This window comes from Equus asinus, chromosome 4, assembly GCF_041296235.1.
Source record: "Equus asinus isolate D_3611 breed Donkey chromosome 4, EquAss-T2T_v2, whole genome shotgun sequence".
Lineage (NCBI taxonomy): Eukaryota > Metazoa > Chordata > Mammalia > Perissodactyla > Equidae > Equus > Equus asinus.
Genome location: NC_091793.1, coordinates 139,007,908 through 139,025,726, shown reverse-complemented (window position 1 = coordinate 139,025,726; position 17,819 = coordinate 139,007,908). Strand labels below are relative to the sequence as shown.

The following is a 17,819-nucleotide window of genomic DNA, read 5'->3' as shown; positions in this document are numbered from 1 at the left end:
CTTGTCCCCTGCCAGTGGTCTCGCCTCCTCCTCCCAGCCAGGTGCTTTCCTTTTTTGTTTTGCAATCTTCGCCTTCCTTGCTGACTTCCTGTCCTTGATGCAGGCCTTTTTTTCTGGTTCTAGTTCTCCACTGTAGGCAAAAACAAGAAATATAGACTAAAACAGATTCCATCCCTGAAGCCAAGTAACCCCACTTGCCTACAGAGACGTTCCCTTAAGGCTCCCGTGTCTGAGCTCGGCGGCTTGGCAGGAGATGCATGGCCTGGATTCAGAATAGGCTTCTGTGCTGGTCACGAGAGGGAGAATCAGAATAATATCAGGGCTTGAAGCAATGTGGCCTGGGAGGGTCTTCAGAGTGGAGAGGGCACCCTTCCTGCTCCACTGTCCTTCCTTCCTCATTCCTCTCCCTGTCCCCTTTCTAAGACCTTGGACAAGAAGACAAAGGCATTGACCCTGTGGGCATTTGGTGCAGCCTGAGCTTCTTGTGCTAGTGTGTTTGTTTGGGGAGGGGTTGCGATGAGCGAGGGATGGGGTCAGGCCTGAGATTTATGAGGGACACAAGTGAAAGGAGCAGCAGTGGTGTCAAGGGCTGCAGGGGGATGCAGCTGGGGCCCACCCCGCTCCTCCCACTCCTTTATCTACCACCTGCCAGTGTAAAGCCCATTCTGGACCGACACTGGGGTAACAGGAGGAATGGGAATGGGGGTGGCTGTAAATAATGGTCTAAATCAACAGTGGGGCTGCTGTGGGAAAGGAAAAGGGAGCCTGGGAAGATCACTGAAACGACTGAGGCCCTTATTCTCGAGGCTTTCTCGGAGAGTGCGTATATTGTGTTTCCGGAGGAGAAGGCGTAGTTGTTTAGGAAAAGCATGCACAGACAATGTGAAAAAAGGCTGGTTGCATTGTTTATTTAGTTAGTAATGATTTATTAGAGGTTGTTGTCTGTCAATTCCTGTCCTAAGAATTTTACAAATATTAACTCATTGACTCCTCACAACAGCTCCGAGACAGGCATTCAGAGGACAATATTATTTTTATTTCCATTTTGCAGGTAAAGAAACTGGGCTCAGAGGGGTTCAGGGGCTTGTCCAAGAGAGACTTACCGGATTTAGCAAATAAACATACAAGATGCCCGGTTACATTTGAATTTCACAATAACAAATGATAATCTTTAAGTATAATTATGTCCCAAATGTTGCACACGAACAGATTTTTGCTAACACACCCAATGCTGCATGTGATATATGGGACACACAGAAAAAATTATTTATTATTTGACATTCGAATTTGCCTGGGCATCCTGTATTTTCTCTGGCTATCTGAGCTCCCAGAACAGACTTCTAGGAAGTGGTAGACCTGGATGTGAATGCAGGAAGTGTGGCGCTCCAGTCCAGGCTCCTGCATGTCTTGCCTCGCTGCCCCTCCTTTGAAGACTGGAAAGAAGTGTGGCAAGACAAAGCCCTAACGGAGTTGTGTCCTCCCTGTTGTTGGCCATCTGAGGAAGAAAGAAGAGGTGTTTCCTCTTTCTCCCTCTTGGCAAGGCATCCTGGGGTTTCTGCCCAATGGCTCAGTCCCTGGATCCAGGACAGACTTGAAAAGCTTTCATTTTCCAAAGTCCAGGCCCCCGCCTCAAGGTGCATCCAGGCTTGAGGGGGGCCCGATCCACAGTCAAAGGGGCTGGGCTGTTCCAGGCCCTGGAAGGCCAGGGACCTGAGCCAGGGTTGGAGGAACTCAGATAGGGTTGGCTGCACATGTCCCCAGAGACCTCAGCCAAGAGCCCGCCAGCCCAATGCTGACTCAGAGGAGGCGTGGGCCTCTCAGGGGGCCCTGAGGGCTGCATTGGAGAGCCCAGAAAGGGCTGCTGAGACCCCTCCCCCCAAGTTTTCTGAAGTGCTTCAACCATAGAGTTCATCAATGACTTCAAAAGGAGAAAAGAGTGAGTTTCCCGTCCACACTGTGTGGTGGGGTAAATCCACGCAGTATTGTTAGGATTAATATATTTGATGAGCAGTTATTGCATGCCTGCCCCCTGCGGATATTTTTTCTTGATCCTCACAGGAACCCTAGTATTGTGAAGATCGCCCCAGAGCTGGAAGGTGGTTGCACTTGAAAACCCAGATCCATCTCAGCCCGAGGCCCAGGCTCTTAGCACCCGCACCTCTCCCAGTTCTAACCCAATCTTAAAGTGGGGCCAAATGTACCAACTTCATCCCCTGATGCTGGGGGCTGACACTCAAGAACCAGGTTTAGGAAGGTTTTTCTCCTTGGAATCTGCAGAGGAAAATCATCAACAAACATCCAGGGCTGCTGGAGTAAAGAGATTATATTTCAAATAGAGTTGCTATCTTTTCAGGATTAAATGCCCTTCTTTTTAAAATCCTGGGTTTAAAATGTTAAATAGAGACACCCAATTTGGTGGAGTGCTCTCTGAGAATGGGCTGTTCTCCACAACACAAACTTGTATGGTGCGCCCCTGGTCTCAGCCGTGCAGCCCCGTGTCTAGGTGGCTCTGCGGCAGTCACGCCTGAGTCACCATTTCTTGACAGTCAGAGTTCTGTGGACCCCCTGAGGGGCCCTGTGGGGACCAGAAATTCAGGGCACTCAAAGGAATCAAAGATGTTGGCAACGTGAATCAGCAACTAATAGCAACTTCTTTCCCCTAAAAAGTCATCTTTCCTACAAGCAATGCTAATTATGCTGTTTAGTGTTGTTTTTCCAAGGCAGATGACAAGAAAAATGTCTAACCAAGGGCCTGGTTGACAGAAGTGAAGAAATATGAGACAGCTAAAACAGAGAAGGAAAAATAATGAGAAAAGTGATTAGAAGAACTGAATTGTTTGGCTTGCTCTACTGGTAATGAGCCTGAACTAAATGAAGAAGTTGCGTGTATTTATGGAAACTGCAGGGGGGATGGGGGAAGTGGCTTCCTCCCAATGTCTAGCTGGATTTTGTCTTCAGACTGGGTGGGTAATGTAAAATAGGATGAGGAAGCTGTCTTGGGGGTGCCCTTGCTGTGGCCCTCAAAGAGGGGCTGGCCACGTGGACAATTCCTGCTTTCCCCCCACCCTCAACCTTGTGTTCCACTCTGCCTGGACTTACCTGGAATTTCACACCCATTCATACCCAGCTCCATCCTTCCATACTCGTATATTCATTACCCCACTCACTCGCTCTTAGACCTGCTTAACAAGAGTCTTCCTTCCATCCTGTATTAGTTTCCTGTGGCTGTGTAATGAGTTATCCCAAACTGGGTAGCTTAAAAACAACAGAAATGTATTCTCTGTTCTGGAGGCCAGAAGTCTGAAATCAAGGTGTTGGCAGGACTGAGCTCCCTCTGAAGGGTCTAAGGGGGAAGGCTTCTTGGCCTCTTCCAGCTTCTGGCGGCTCCAGGTGTTCCTTGACTTGTGGCCACACAACTTCAGTCTCTGCATCTGTCTTTACATGGCTTTCTCCTCCTCTCCCGCTGCCTTTCTCTTCTAAGGACATTTGTCATAGGACTGGGGGCCCATTCAGATAATCCAGGATGGTCTCATCTGGAGATTCTTGACTTAATCATATCTGCAAAGACCTGTTTTCAAAATAAAGTCACACACAGGTTTTGGGTGGACATATCTTTTGCAGGGGAGCCACTATTCAACTGTTTCTCCTAAACCCCAGTATTTCTTACTCCGTAGGTAGGTGACTAATCAATCAAAGAAGAATCCGTTTGTGATCCACTGCGGCATTTTAAACATACCCTTTCCTTGCTTCTCCAATTGTCTCACAAGTCAAAGCTGTTCCAGACCCTCATTCTCTTGTAGACACCTCCTCAAAACTCCCTTGAAGCTCATAGTCTACCCAGCCCTGGGGTTCTATCTATTCAGCTCTCATTCCAGGAGGCATGCCTTCAGTAGTCCTTCCTTCATTGCTTTGCTGTGTAGATCAATCAAGCCTCCAGCTCAGTGGCTGCTCCTCCTGGTTGGCCTCAGACAGTCCTGGCTGGAGCCTACTCTTCCCTGTGTCCCCTCTGGTTGGCACCCTCTTTAACTCTCAAAGTCCTGGCTTGGATGATACCCCTGGCTAGAACACTTTCCTTTATGGAGGGAGGACTCAGGCAATTGGCAGAAAGGACTCCATTTAGTGAGTGGTGAGTGATGAGGAGGCAGAGCCCTTTGCCTGGACTTGCAAATTTAGAAACTAAAATGGAGGTGGGGAAGGTCTGAGGAGAGAGTTGGCATGCAGAATAGGTCACAGTGTAGATGAAGACCAGACTTCCTTTCCCCTGACTCAGAGGAGAATGGGCAACTCCTACCTATGTGGGGGCCTCAGTTTCCCTATTTGAAATAGTCTAAGAGCAATGAGCTCATAAAGCTTGAACCTCTGAGCCAATCTTATTTTTTGGTTTGGAGAAATATGGTCTCTGGAAGTTTGCAAGCAAACACTCCCAGGGAAGATTTGGTGACAATTTAGGCAACTTTTTTTTGCCTCCTCTACCTAAAGAATGAAGGATTCTGTGTCTCAGGGAATGTGCTTCAGGACTGTGGCCTCACCTTCACCCCTTTCTCTCTCTTGACACTCAAAACACAGGGAGCTGTGTAAAGAGCTGGTCACCCTGGTCTTCGGTTTGAGGGAACAAGCTTGACCTTGCACCCCGCCCTCACAGTCCCGCAAATCACCAGGGTGCTATGAAATGGGGCAGGCCCTTCAGCAAACTGTGCGGCAGTTTCCTAAAAGTTAAATATACAGCTCCCCTCTGACCCCAAGTTTCACTCTTAGGTATTTGACCAAGAGAAACAAACTCACATCTTCATAATAAGAGTTGCACAGGAGTCTCAAAAGCAATGCTGTTGAGAAGAGCCCCAAACGCGGCAAACCTCCAATGTTCATCAACAGGAGAACTGATAAACCTGTTGTGATATAATAATGGGATGGAGTATGAATTAGCAAGTTAAAGCAACAATCATTGATGAAATCAGTCAATCACCAAGTCCTGTGGATTCCACTTCCAAAACTTACCTGCTTCCCTCCTCTCGCTATCCCCACGCTGGGGTCAGCTCCCATGACCAGCCCCAGCTCTGACAAGTCCGGTCTTCCTCTGGCATCTCCCCGCTGCTCCTAGTTCCTCAAGTCTGTCCTCCACCCGGCAGCCAGAGCGATCTCCTAAAAACAGGACTCTGATCTTGGCCCCTGTTTCTTCCGACCCTTCAGGGGCTGCCCCACGCCTTCTGGAAGAAGTCTGAAATCCCCGCAGCCCACCATGCCCCGAGAGCCCGCTCCCGCACCGCTGTGCCCGCTCACTGCGCAGCCGGGCCCTCTCCCCACCGCCCTCCAGGGTGAGACTCCACCAGGCACAGCCTTGCCAAGGTCGCTCTGCCAGCAGCACAGTGCTCTGCCTCCTCTCGCGGTCGACCTGCTCCGTCTCCTCCAGAAGAGAGGTGGAGGGAGGTGGCTCTGCCCGGCTTCTATCAGGACTTTGCCAGCCTTTTTAGCACCTTCTGTGCTTTCCCTCAGGGCACCTTCACAGAAACTGTGAAACGGTTTAGAGTGATTATTTGCTCATCTTTTGTATTATTTTCCTACTGCTGCTGTAACAAATGACCTCAAACTCAGTGGCTTAAAACAGCACAGATGACTTATCTTACAGTTCTGGAGTCAGAGATCTGAAATGGGGCTCACAGGGCGGAAATCGCGGGGTTGGCAGGGCTGTGCTCCCTCTGCAGGTTACAGAGAATCCTTCAGTGCCTTTTCCAGCCACTGAAGTTCACCTACATTCCTTGGTTTGTGGCCCCTTCTTCTGTCTTCACAGCAAGCAGTATAGCATCTGCTCTCTCCTCCAACCTCTGCTTTGTCATCATCTCTCTTGACTCTGATCCCCCAGCCTCCCTCTTATAAGGACCCTTGTGACTTCACTGGGCCCACCTGGATAATCCAGGCTGGTCTCTCCATCTCAAGAACCTTAAGCACATCTGCAAAGTCTCTTTACTGTGCAAAGTAACATATTTATAAGTTAGGGTGTGTTAGGGATTAAGATGTGGACATCTTTGGGGGGCCATTCTTCAGCCCACCACATTTGTCTTCTCCCCAGATTTTAAGCTCCCTTGAAGATACGAACTGCTGGACTCTGCCTGCCCAGCAGGTGCCTTGCTATAATAGGTGTGCTCAATAATTCCTTTGCTGCATAAAGTAAGAGCACTGAGACCACTTGCGTGCAGAGGGCTTATACGTATTTTTCAGTTTCATTTCCAAGTTTAAGACAGAACATCTTTTTTTTTCTTCTTTTGGTGAAGAAGATTAGCTCTGAGCTGATATCTGTGCCATTCTCCCTCTATTTTGTATGTGAGCCACCAGCACAGCATGGGTGATGAGTGGGGTAGGTTCCCCCTGGGATCTGAACCTGCAAAGTTGGGCTGCTGAAGCCAAGTGCACAGAACTTTAACCACTGAGCCATGGGCCAGCCCCAAGACTGGAATATCTTTTGAAGCTCTGTAGCCACTAAGGAAAGAGGGTCTGTTTTATCTGGGTCTCCTAGTCTCAAGTTAAAATGGTTCTTGAAAACTACCCCAACCATTACTCAGTTCTTCACTAATTCTGTTCGTAGAGTTTTCCTGCATTAAATTCTCTTTGTCTAATCATCACTTACCTAGGACCAAACTCCCTCGAGTGCCTCCTTCTTTAAAAGTGACCTCACCTGCCCAGTGATCGCCACAATCCACATGAACCAGCACGCGTGCTCCAGCCTCACAGGCTTCTCAGACCTGGAATTGTGGTCTCAGGGCTTCTCCAAGCCAGGTTCCTCCTAACTCTATCCCCGACCTCCAAACACCATTTCACTGGCTACTCTATAAATGGAGAACCTGTTATCAGTATTCTGAGAGCCAGATGACAGCATAGGAAATCAGGATAATTACAACTCAGTTATATTAGTATTGTTTTAGCCTCTGCCATATTGCGACTCTCCCAGCTCAGACGATGGAAAAAAAAGACGAAAGAAGGGTGTGTGTTTATGTGTGTGTGTGTGTGTTTAAAGCAGGGACGCACTACAACCACACACTGAACCCATTTCAAAATGGAAACTTTCTTAGATAAATGAAATGAGTGAATTCTTCCAATCGACTAAAATAAAAATAGAGAAAATTAGGTCAGTCAACCAATTGCTTAATATCACATGGTCAAGAAAGGAAAAGTTGGTTAACCTAATTATTTCTTATTTTCACTGTTGTTTTGATCCTATGTAGGCACACTCTGATTGTGAAAAGCATTACCTGCCTGGTAAATAAAATCATTAACCAAACAGATTTAGGGCACTATAAACCCAGTTCTGCTCATGAACGTCTTCTTGTATCACCTGGTCTGGTTTGAAGTCTTGTCTTGGCTTCCTTCACAAGGCTCGCTCATAAAGGCCTGAACCTCCAAAAAGAAGGGGTGGAGCAGTCTGACCCTAAAGCCCTTTGTCTCCATCCAGCCTTGCCTGGACTTACAGCACGACGCCCGGACACACGAGGCTCTGGAGCATCGTTCCCTTCCCACGCAGAGGCCCAGAAAGCTGGGATTAACCTCAACAATGCACCCTACTATTCAGACAGGAGCAAGGTTCTCATCCAACACGGTGCTGTGCACGTTCAGCTCACTGCCTGTGTGTGCACATTCCCACAGGAACGGGGGACCTTTGCAAAGCAAAGTGACAGCCGTGTGTCCTGTGGCTCTATTCCCACCAGGGACGGGAAGGAGACTGCTCAGCTGTCTTCTTCTTATCTCCTTGCTGCTGGCCCTCTCATGCAATTCTCCGGGTGGAGGCCTTGAGTTTGCATGGAGTCTTTACACAGATGACTTATGCTGCTTATTAAGGAATTTTCATTAATAAAGAAGCATTTTGACTTAACCTCAGGTAGATACAAAGATATCCAGGCATCACAACAAGGACTTCACTGGATAAATTTCAGGAAATTACTTCAAGAAAAGGAAAATCAAGCTGAAGAGAAATACGGCCAGGAGAGTCATCTACAACCAGGCCTCTGTTTGGGGATGTTCGAGCCTGGATTTCTGACATAAGTAGAAAGTTTGGAGAATAGGATTAGATTTTAGAGTATTAAGACGTTATACAATTTCAAGCTCCAGGTCTTATAAAGCTACTGCCTCCCTTCCGCCTTTGTGTAATTTGGGTCCCTTCTCGGGGAGGGGAAGGGTGGGGAGTCGTTCTGATGCAGAGAAAGCCAGTGTTGGTCCAAGCAGCTGCCTAAGACCTACTCGTCATTGTGAGTCCAGTCTTTATTGGAGCAGCAGAGGCTGACGGAAAGTGACAGGCGCTTTGATTTGGTCCTTCACGCACCAGCAGATAAGCGATGATCACCACCATAGGAGGGAGCCTCCGTATGGGGAGTTTTCTCCCCTAGGTACCTCACCATTGGGACTGGAGCAAAAGCAGCCCTTCTATTCAATGTCTGTATTACTTTGCTATTGCTGCTCTGACAAATTACTGCAACCTTAGTTGTTTAAGACAACACAATGTACCATCATATCGTTCTGGAGTTCAGAATCCAAAATAAGTCTTACTGGAATGAAATGAAGGTTTTGGTAGAGTTACGTTCTTTCTGGAGACTCTAGAGAAAAATCGGTACCCTTGCCTTTTCCAGCTTCTAGAATTTGCCCTCCATCCTTGGCCCATGGCCTCTTCCAGCAATCCCATCGCTCTGACACCTGATTCCACTTTCACATCGCCTTCTCTGAATGTCCACCTCCCTTTTTCTCTTATAAGGATCCTTGAGATGACATTGGGCCCACCCAGATAACCCAGGATCATCACTCCATCTCAAGATCCTTAACTTAATCACCTCTGCACAGTCTCTCTTGCCATGTAAGGTAATGCATTCATGGTTTTGAGGATTAGGACATGGACATCTCTGGAGGCCATTAATCTGCCCAACACAATGTCCTTTTCCATTTTCCAACCAGAAGCTATTGGCCATTTCTATACTTGACTCTTCTTTCTCTACTCATCTCAACCGACCACCTGACCCTTCTTTTACCCCAAAGTATTATCTGTAACTTCCTACTCCTTCATTAGATGAGAAGCACCTTAGAAAAGCAGATGCTGTATTTCACTTATCATTTTATGCTTCACAGTCCTTAGCACAGTGTCTTATATAAAATGTGCTCAAAAGTTTTTGTGATTTAAAAAAAAAGAAAAAGATAATTACTATGGAGAACTAACCACTAGTGTGGAGGCGGGACAGCAGAAGTTGAGTGTGAAGGGTAATTTCATTTTGGAGACAGCAAAGGAGTTTGGGTTCTAGGGCAATTCAACAGGAGGGGGCAAGGATGGTCTTTTCAACAGGTGGTGCTGGAACACCTAGCTATCCACAAGGAAAAAAATAATCCTTGAACTTTACCTCACGCCATATACAAAAATTAACTTTAAGACTCTCTAGAGAAAATATAGGAGAAAATCTTCACAACCTTGGGACAGGCAAAATTTCCTTAGATGACCCAAAAAGAACTAATGATGAAAGAAAAAAGTCAATAAAGTGGACTTATTCAAAATTAAAAACTTCTGCTTATCAAAAGACATCATTGAGTAGTAGGGAAAATTAGATGTAGATGGGATTTCTGCTTCCAGCCACATCTAAATAACAGGGACCAGATTTATCTTCCTTCCTGAATCAATTTAAAAACTAGCACAATGGTTATGGAGACTTTAGACATCAAGCAATGAAAGAAAGTGGGCCTGAGAGATGGCAGACAAGTACAGGGAGCCCACATTCGCCCTGGCCACTGCCTGGACCGAGTTTCTGCCCAAGGCACAGACAGCCAGATCCCAGCAGAGTATCAGGTCTCCTGGAGTTTGACAGACACAGATTCTGTGCGGCTGGAACTGGCAGGGTAAAGAATCAGAGGAGAGAACAGAGATGTGTAGAGGGTCCTGCTTGAGTCTTCAGCTGAGGACAGATCGGCACATGTTTGTGAGGACACTGTCCAGGTCTGGGGAAAGAACTCTTTGAAAAGATGAGAGGGACAGTTCCAGCAACTCACAGAAAGCCAGGAATAGTGAGGCAGAGTGAAAAGCCTCATCATTCACAGAGTCCTTGGAACGTTTAGCTTCAGTATTGAGACAAAGGTGCCCCCAGAATAATGGCTGCTCTAGTTCCACAAAATAAAGCTAAAAAGCAAGTTCTGAAAGAGTTGGACTGTGTGTAAGCAACTCAGCTGCAGCCCAGAAACTCAAGAACATTTACAGGAATACGAAAATATTCAGTATCCCAAACCATAAGATTTACAATGTCTGACATCCATTCAGAAATGAACAGAATTAACATTCTAAATTAACATTTGGAAGCAAGAAAGAATGACCCGTAATGAGGATAAAAATCAGTCAATTGAAACTGATCTAAGAATTATACAGATGATAGAATTAGTAGACGAGACATTAAAAGAGTTATTATAACAGTATTCCATGACTTCCAGAGGCTGGAGGAAAGATTGCTCTTGAAGACTAGAGACACAGAAGACAGAAAAAGACCCAAATTGACCTTCTACGAAAACTACAACATCTGATATAAAAAATACAGCAAATTAAACATTGGAGAAAAAGAGATTAATGAGTTTGTCATAGGAATAGAAGTCATCCAAAATAAAATCTAGAAAGAATTTTAAAAAAAAATTTGAAACATAAAATGACCAGAGCATCAGTGAGCTAGGGGACAACTTTAAACATCAAATATGCATGTAATAGGAGTCCCCAAAGCAGGGGAGGGATTGTTTTCAGTTCTGATCTACGTTGAATAAAGCTGCTATGAATTTTCATATATTATGTAGACAGGCGTATGCTTTCAGTTCTCTTGGGTACACACCCAGGAGAGAAATTGCTGGGTCCTGGGGATCATATATGTTTAATTTTTTAAAGAAACTGTCAAAAATGTTCCAAAGTGGTTTTATCATTTTACATGAGCTTCAGCAATGTGTTAAAATTCCAGCTCTTTCTCATCCTCGCCAACGGTTTGAGTTATCAGTCTTTTTAATTTTAGCCATCCTAATGAGGGTGTAATGGTATCTCATTGTGCTTTTAATTTGTATTTCCCTGATGATTCATATTGTTGAGCATGTTTTCATAGGCTTATTGGCCATTTATATATATTTCTTTATGAAATATCTGTTGAAATCTTTTGCCCATTGCTTTATTGGGTTATTTCTCTCCTTATTAACAAGTTGTAAGAGTTCTTTATATATTCTGGATTCAAGTTAAATATAATTATTGCAAATATTTTCTTCTGAGGCCTTTATCATTTTAATAATGTCTTTTTTAAGAGCTTTGTTGAGATATAATAGACATACAATAAACTGCACATATTTGAAAGCTATAATTCGATTAGCTTTAACATATGTGTACACTCGTGAAACACTCATTAAAATCAAGTTAGTGAGCATTTCCATCACTGTCAACAGTCTCCTGGCGCCTCTTGGAATACTTCTTTACTCCTCCTCCATGCCCATCCCCAGGCAACCATTAATCTGCTTATGTCACTATAGATTATTTTGCATTTTCTATAATCTTATTTATATAAGATAATATAGTGTTTCCTTTTTTTTCTGGCTTCTTTCACTAACATAATTTATTTTTAGATGCTTCTACATGGTTTGTGAAACAATACTTCTCTTTCTGTTGCTGAGTCATAGACCACTGTATAAATATTGCACAAATTATGTATTTATTCACCTATTGATGAGCATTTGAGAAGTTTCTAGGTTTTGGATATTAAAAATAAAGCTTCTATGAATATTTGTATAACAATCTTTGCATGCACATATGGTTTCATTTCTCTTTGGTCTAAAATCAATGACCTCCACGTTCACCTTAAGACGGAAGAAAAAGACCAAATGAAATGTATAATAAGCAGAGGAAATAATAAAGGTCAGGGCAGAAATCAATGAAGCAGGATACAGAAAAGCAACGGGCAAACATTGATTGAAAAAAATCTGTCTTTTCGAGAAGATAATAAAATAGATAGACTTCTGGCAGACTGATGAGGGAAAGAAGACACAAAAAGATTATATGTATATCATTTTATGTATTTACAGAACTTCATCACAATGAAGAATGTCTGCTCTTCAAAAAATTGTACAAAGAGAAGACTCAGACTAGGAGAAAATATTTGCAAATTTTCCATCTGATAGAAGACAGTATCCAGAATACGCAAAGAACTCAAAAACTTGATCACAAAAAACGAAGCAACTCGAGGAAAACATGGGCAAAAGATTTGAATGGTCACTTCACCAAAGAAGATATAGGAATGGCAAATAAGCACGTGCTAAGATGCTGAACATCATTCATCATAAGGGAAACACAAATCCAAACCACAGCAAGATCTAATTACATACCTATTAGAATGTCTAACGTTAGGAAGATCGACCATATCAAGTGCTGGAGAGGATGCGCAGGAATGGGGATTCCCACAGAGCTAGGGTGGGAGTGGAAAATGGCACAACCACTTTGGAACAGTATGACAGTTTCTCAAAAGGCTAAGCATGCATCTACTAAACGTCCTGGCCATCTCACGCCTAAATATTTACCAAAACACAACTTGAAATCTGCAAATTTGAAACCCCCAACTTTTGGAGGGAGCTTCAAATTTCTGGTTTGGTCTTTTTCACAAGAAAGTGTTATTCAGATGTCTAGCGCAGATAAAATATTGTCATTACTGTCAACATGAGTTTTCCTGTTGCTGCTGGAGAGTCATGTGCAGCCTCTGGGTTGGAATTTACTTGATGTCTTTCCTAAGTCACAACATTATTTGAAGAGCATCCTTCATTCATTCAACATTAACACCTATTCTTATTAGTAAATTTTTTCCCTCTATGTTTGAAAAAGGCCTTAAATAAAGCTCTAACAAAATAATTCTTGTTAACTTGATTACTTTTAAATTCTCTTTTAGTGTAGCATTATTCTTCATATTTATAAAGTATCTATTCCTAATTATCTAAAATACCTTAATAGCTTAACTACATTCGGAGTATTTTTTCCTTGGCCTGGCTCAGTTCCTCCATTATGATCTCTAGTTCTTATTTTCCAGTGAAAAAAATATTTTTAATTAAGAACATCTTCATTTTGGAGTTTTCAAGGCAAAATTTCTGCAGTCAGCTTCCTGACTGCTGTTTCGAACGTGAAAGTGAACTCGAGCTTGCTTTCCTTTGTGTCTTCTTCTCTCCGGACATGCGCAGCCACTGGGCTTATACATCAGCCGATGTGATCGGAAAAACGCAGTGGGTCAGGCCTGTGTCGCGAGATCAGGGAACATAGTTTTCTCTCCAATAAAAACAGAGCAACTGGTTCTCAAATCTGGCAGCTTCCAGCAAGCCCTGGTGTGTCCGTTCGGTTTGTGAAGCGGTTCCGCCTCACATCCTCCCCGCGCTGTGACAGTCTTTGTCTCCAGGCCCGCGGCACAAAGACTGCAAAAAGGGCCTGGGAGCGGCTTTTCTTGCGCTGGGGCGATATCCAGGATTTCACGGCAAGGAAGGAGGTCTGATCTTTGCAGCCCCCTTTGTTTCCTCTCCCCTAGTTTTACTGCCCTCTTTATCTGTAAATAAAAAGAGTTGTACATACATTTTCAAAATGTGCTGCATAATACAACTTCATACATTAGGGATGCTGACAGCTGCCCTCTGAGGTATGGCTTGACAGCCTAAAATCCAGAAATCCATCACCGAGATAGAGCGATGCTACGCCGTTGCTCCCGGCATGTACTGCGGCACCCAGGAACCACTTATTTGAGATATGCCATCGTAACTCTGATAGATTAAAGCACCACATCCAGGACACAATTGTTGTGGGGAGAAATGCTATCATAGATCTGCCCTGTTACAGCCCAGAATCCAGCAGCCCACCGCGCAGGTCTGTGCTGAATCCGGGCTTCCAGAAACCTGTGAAGCAGTAGGATGACAGTCCTGTTCTTCAACAGCCCATTATGAGCTAATTAGCATACATGAATTGCAGATTTGAAGCATTAAAGTGATGTACAAATCATTAATTTTTTGTCAAATCCATGTCATCCTTGTGTGTGCCTTCCTATTTTAATGTTGCATGACAGTGAAAAGAGGCACCATCCTCTGTCTATAAAGAGGAGATCTGGTGTAGCTGATATAATGAGATCTATGTAAACACTATGTATTTTTCAGCTTTGAATATATCTGCTTGGAAAACTGCTACCCTTGCCGCATTAGGGTTAATTGTGAAAGAATGCTAACATATTCAGAACCCCAGGGGTAGTTCCACATGTTGGCTGAATGAAATGGGATGAAGACCCACTTCACATTTGAGCTTTCTTTTTAAAAAGTCCTCTTTTTGATGAATAAAAAGAACCCTAAAATCTTTGACTGACTGCTGAAGGCGTGACTATGTAGAATGAGGCCTGAGCTTTTAGGTGTGTGAGGGCTCCCAGGCTGCAGCTCGACTCTTGTTAACCCAACCCCGAACTTAATTTATAAAGACGTGTAATGTAATGCGATGGAAAGGGGGGAGCAACATCAAAGCCGTTTTCATACTGGAAAAGGCTTCTAAACATTAATTTGTGGTTTTCTGTATTGTCTCTGTGTATTTAATTACTAAAGCTATTTGTGCTTAAACAAATGCCTCGTGTTTCATTTGAATTTCTGTTTTCTTATTACGGTGGAGTCACAATGCTTAATTTGTTAGTTCTGTAATAGTTGCCATGGTAACAGACCCTAATGTTATATATAAATATGTATGTGGGATGTATATATGTGCGTATTATAAATACATACTATAGATAATTATGACTTCATTCCAAGAGCACATCTCAGAAGACTTAGCTCTTAAGGAAAACCCTAATTACAAGTACAGATATCCTTCGTGAGCGTAAAGATAGGGTCACAAACTCGGTTCTCCTTTTCACTTGGGAAAAATGGAAGTCCTGAGGAAGGGGAGATGCTGCCTGCTCTCTTCTTGTAAGTTCTCTTCTGCCTGAGGGCAGACTCATCCACGCCCAGGGTCATACTCCATGGACCTTTTTCTTCTCCCCACTCTCTTCCCCACAAACTTTTTAACCACACAAAATCCAGACAAAATGAAACCCAAGGCCAAACTCCAGGGGGAGATGTTTTTCGAAAGGACATTATAACAGGAAGACTGAGGGATGCATTGAAAAAGGAGTGGAGAGGGTGAGAGGTTTGTCCCATTGTATTGGTGAGAGAGGGGAATTGGTAAAGGAAAATACATACATAGGTACCACTCGAGTCGGGCATTTACACACGTCTCAGTCATTATTTAAGGTAGATAGCATAGTCTTCATTTCAGAGATAAGGAAGCTGAGGCTCAGAGTGGGTGAGTAAAAAGTGTCATGAGGGTTAGATTGACCAAAGTCTGTGCTCTCTGTACAAGTCACCTCACCACCCTGAGGCCTTCTGTAGTGCCAGGTATCAGACCATCAGCCCTTTCCTTCCAGACTAATGAACATCACAGCTGGTCTCCCATCCAGAGGAAGCTGGGGCAACGCGATGCCGTGCCTTCTGCTGGAGATGACTTTGGCAGTAAACCAAGAAGAAACCTGAATGGAGGTGAGAAGAGCATGGCCACCTCTATCAGTACACAATATTTTCAGCTTCACGGAACAATGACAACAACAATGCAACTATAGCAGCTTATCTAAATAGGGGTTTATTTTTCATAAATCATCACAAACCCAGGGACAGTCAAGGTTAGGCTGGGATGGAGGCTCCACAATGCTTTCAGGACTCGGCAGTTAAGCAGTTGCTTATTTTTCCACTGTGCCATCCTCAGTGTGAGGCTAGAATCTTCCTGTTCCTAAGATGGCTGCAGCCCCGCTGGACATCAAAGCTGCATTCCAGGCTGGAAGAAGAATAATGAATAAAGGGCAAACGTATGAGCCAGTTGAATCTCTCTCTCTCTCTCTCCTCTCTCTCCTTCTCTTTGTAGGAAAAAAAAGTCACAATTCCAATGTTGGATGCCACACATTATGCTTTGACTCATATTGTTTCCTAAATATTAACGAGTGAAGTGTCAAATGACCTCTGGGAACCATGTAAAATATGGAACGCTTCACAAATGTGCATGTCATGCCTGAGCAAGGGCCATGCTAATCTTCTCTGTATCGTTCCAATTCTGGTACATGTGCTGCCAAAGCGAGCACAAGCTTGAAACTTTTTGAAGATAACGATAACTTTTCAGGAAGCCCTAATCAAAAGGCTGTGCTTACTTCCATGTCATTGACCAGCCTTGTGTCATAGGGCCACCCCACAGAGGCAAGAAAGTCTATGGAAGCGAGTCATTTTAACCAAGCCTACTGCTGCCCTCAGTCAAGTGAGGGTTCTTTTAGTAAAGGATGGAGAATGGTTATTGGATAGGTGATGAGCAGTGGTCATCTTCTGTGACAGATATTTTCTGTGACTTCGTCAGGCACACACATCGATGTAGAGAAAGAGGCTGTTTGTATCAGGGAAAACATTGAGTGCATTTCTGGCACACGGTTAAACACCAGCTTGGACCTTACTGATTTTCTTGCTGTTTGTTGAATCTTCAGTTTCCGTTCTCAGGTTCCTCCTCTATTTCCTCCTTCTAGGTCGGAGTACTGACTAGCAAGCTGCCTTATTGGCAGTTAACCACTGGTTTGTTTGCTGGGCATCTCTCTACCCTAGTAAGATGGTGGCAGTGTTCACAGTCTGAGCAAGTGGGTTCTGCAGAAGCTGTGTAGCAAAGTGGTCAAGAGCTCAGGATTCACACAGAACTGGGCTAAACCCCAGCTTCCCTTCTTATAACCTGTGAGACTCTAAGCAAGTTCCTTAACTTCTCTAAGCCTTGGTGTCCTCATCTGATGAATGAGGACAATAAAAACATATTCTTCCGGGGCCGGCCCGGTGGCGCAGCGGTTAAGTGCGCACATTTTGCTTCTCGGCAGCCCGGGGTCACCAGTTTGGATCCTGGATCCGGGTGCGGACATGGCACCGCCTGGCAAAAGTCATGCTGTGGTAGGTGTCCCATGTATAAAGTAGAGGAAGATGGGCATGGACATTAGCTCAGGGGCCAGTCTTCCTCAGCAAAAAGAGGAGGATTGGCAGTAGTTAGCTCAGGGCTAATCTTCCTCAAAACAAAAACAAAACAAAAGAAAAACCTTCTTCAGAGGGTTTCCATGAGGAGGAAATGAGTCAATGGGCATAAAACACCTAGAGGAACATCTGACACATGGCAAGCATTTGCCCAATGTTAACGATTATTATTATTGCTATTTGTCAAGTTGACCTGGATTCAAGTCATGGATCTGCCATTTTCTTGGGCAAGTTACTAAGTCTTTGCTCCTCAGTTTCATCAGGTGAAAAATATTTTCTGGGTGATGCCAGAGATGTAAAGCACCTGGTAGAGTCTCCCTTCCTGTCAGAATTTCATTCGTTCAGGATGGTGCATACTCTGCTGAAATTATTCCCTTCTCCAAATCTCTTGCAGCTGGGGGATGACAAAGTTCTGGCCAATGTAATGGAAGTGGAATTTCCTGGAGAGAGCTTGCTTTCCCGAAAAAAAAGGCAAAGCCTTATTTTGTGAAGTCCCTCTGCTCTCTCTCCTTTCCCGTTGTGTGCCTGGAGGTGCTGCAGCCGTTTTGAAAGTGTGAGGACGAGGGCCGCCAACGAATGATGAAAGAGCAGGACGACAGACTTTGGGCCCCTGACAGCAACACTGAGGCCCTGTGCCAGCGTTAGATTACCCAGCTTAAGTGTGCGACGTGAAGAGAAACCAACTCTTAGGGGTTTAAGCCAATATTCCTCGAGAGTTTTATTTTATGTACAGCCAAACACAACCCATGGTGACATTGTCATGTGGAAATTGT

At 44.4% G+C, this 17,819-nt stretch overlaps 1 long non-coding RNA gene and 1 other non-coding gene across 6 annotated transcripts in view; one reads left to right on the top strand and one right to left on the bottom strand.

Annotated features, from left to right (window-relative positions):
- LOC139045146 (uncharacterized) overlaps positions 1 to 17,819 on the top strand; it is a 58,603-nt gene that overhangs the window by 19,932 nt on the left and 20,852 nt on the right. Inside the window, exon 3 of one of the 5 annotated variants that reach the window (XR_011503010.1) lies at positions 15,429 to 15,540. The exons of 3 other annotated variants lie outside the window; for them this stretch is intronic. This is a non-coding gene — a long non-coding RNA (uncharacterized lncRNA). Of the gene's footprint in view, positions 1 to 12,048; positions 14,585 to 15,428; positions 15,541 to 17,819 lie in introns of those variants that run through there. One more of the 5 variants, XR_011503008.1, reaches the window with a different exon arrangement.
- Positions 16,027 to 16,133, bottom strand: LOC123285382 (U6 spliceosomal RNA). Its single transcript, XR_006527133.1, has one exon. It is a non-coding gene; the product is annotated as a U6 spliceosomal RNA (small nuclear RNA).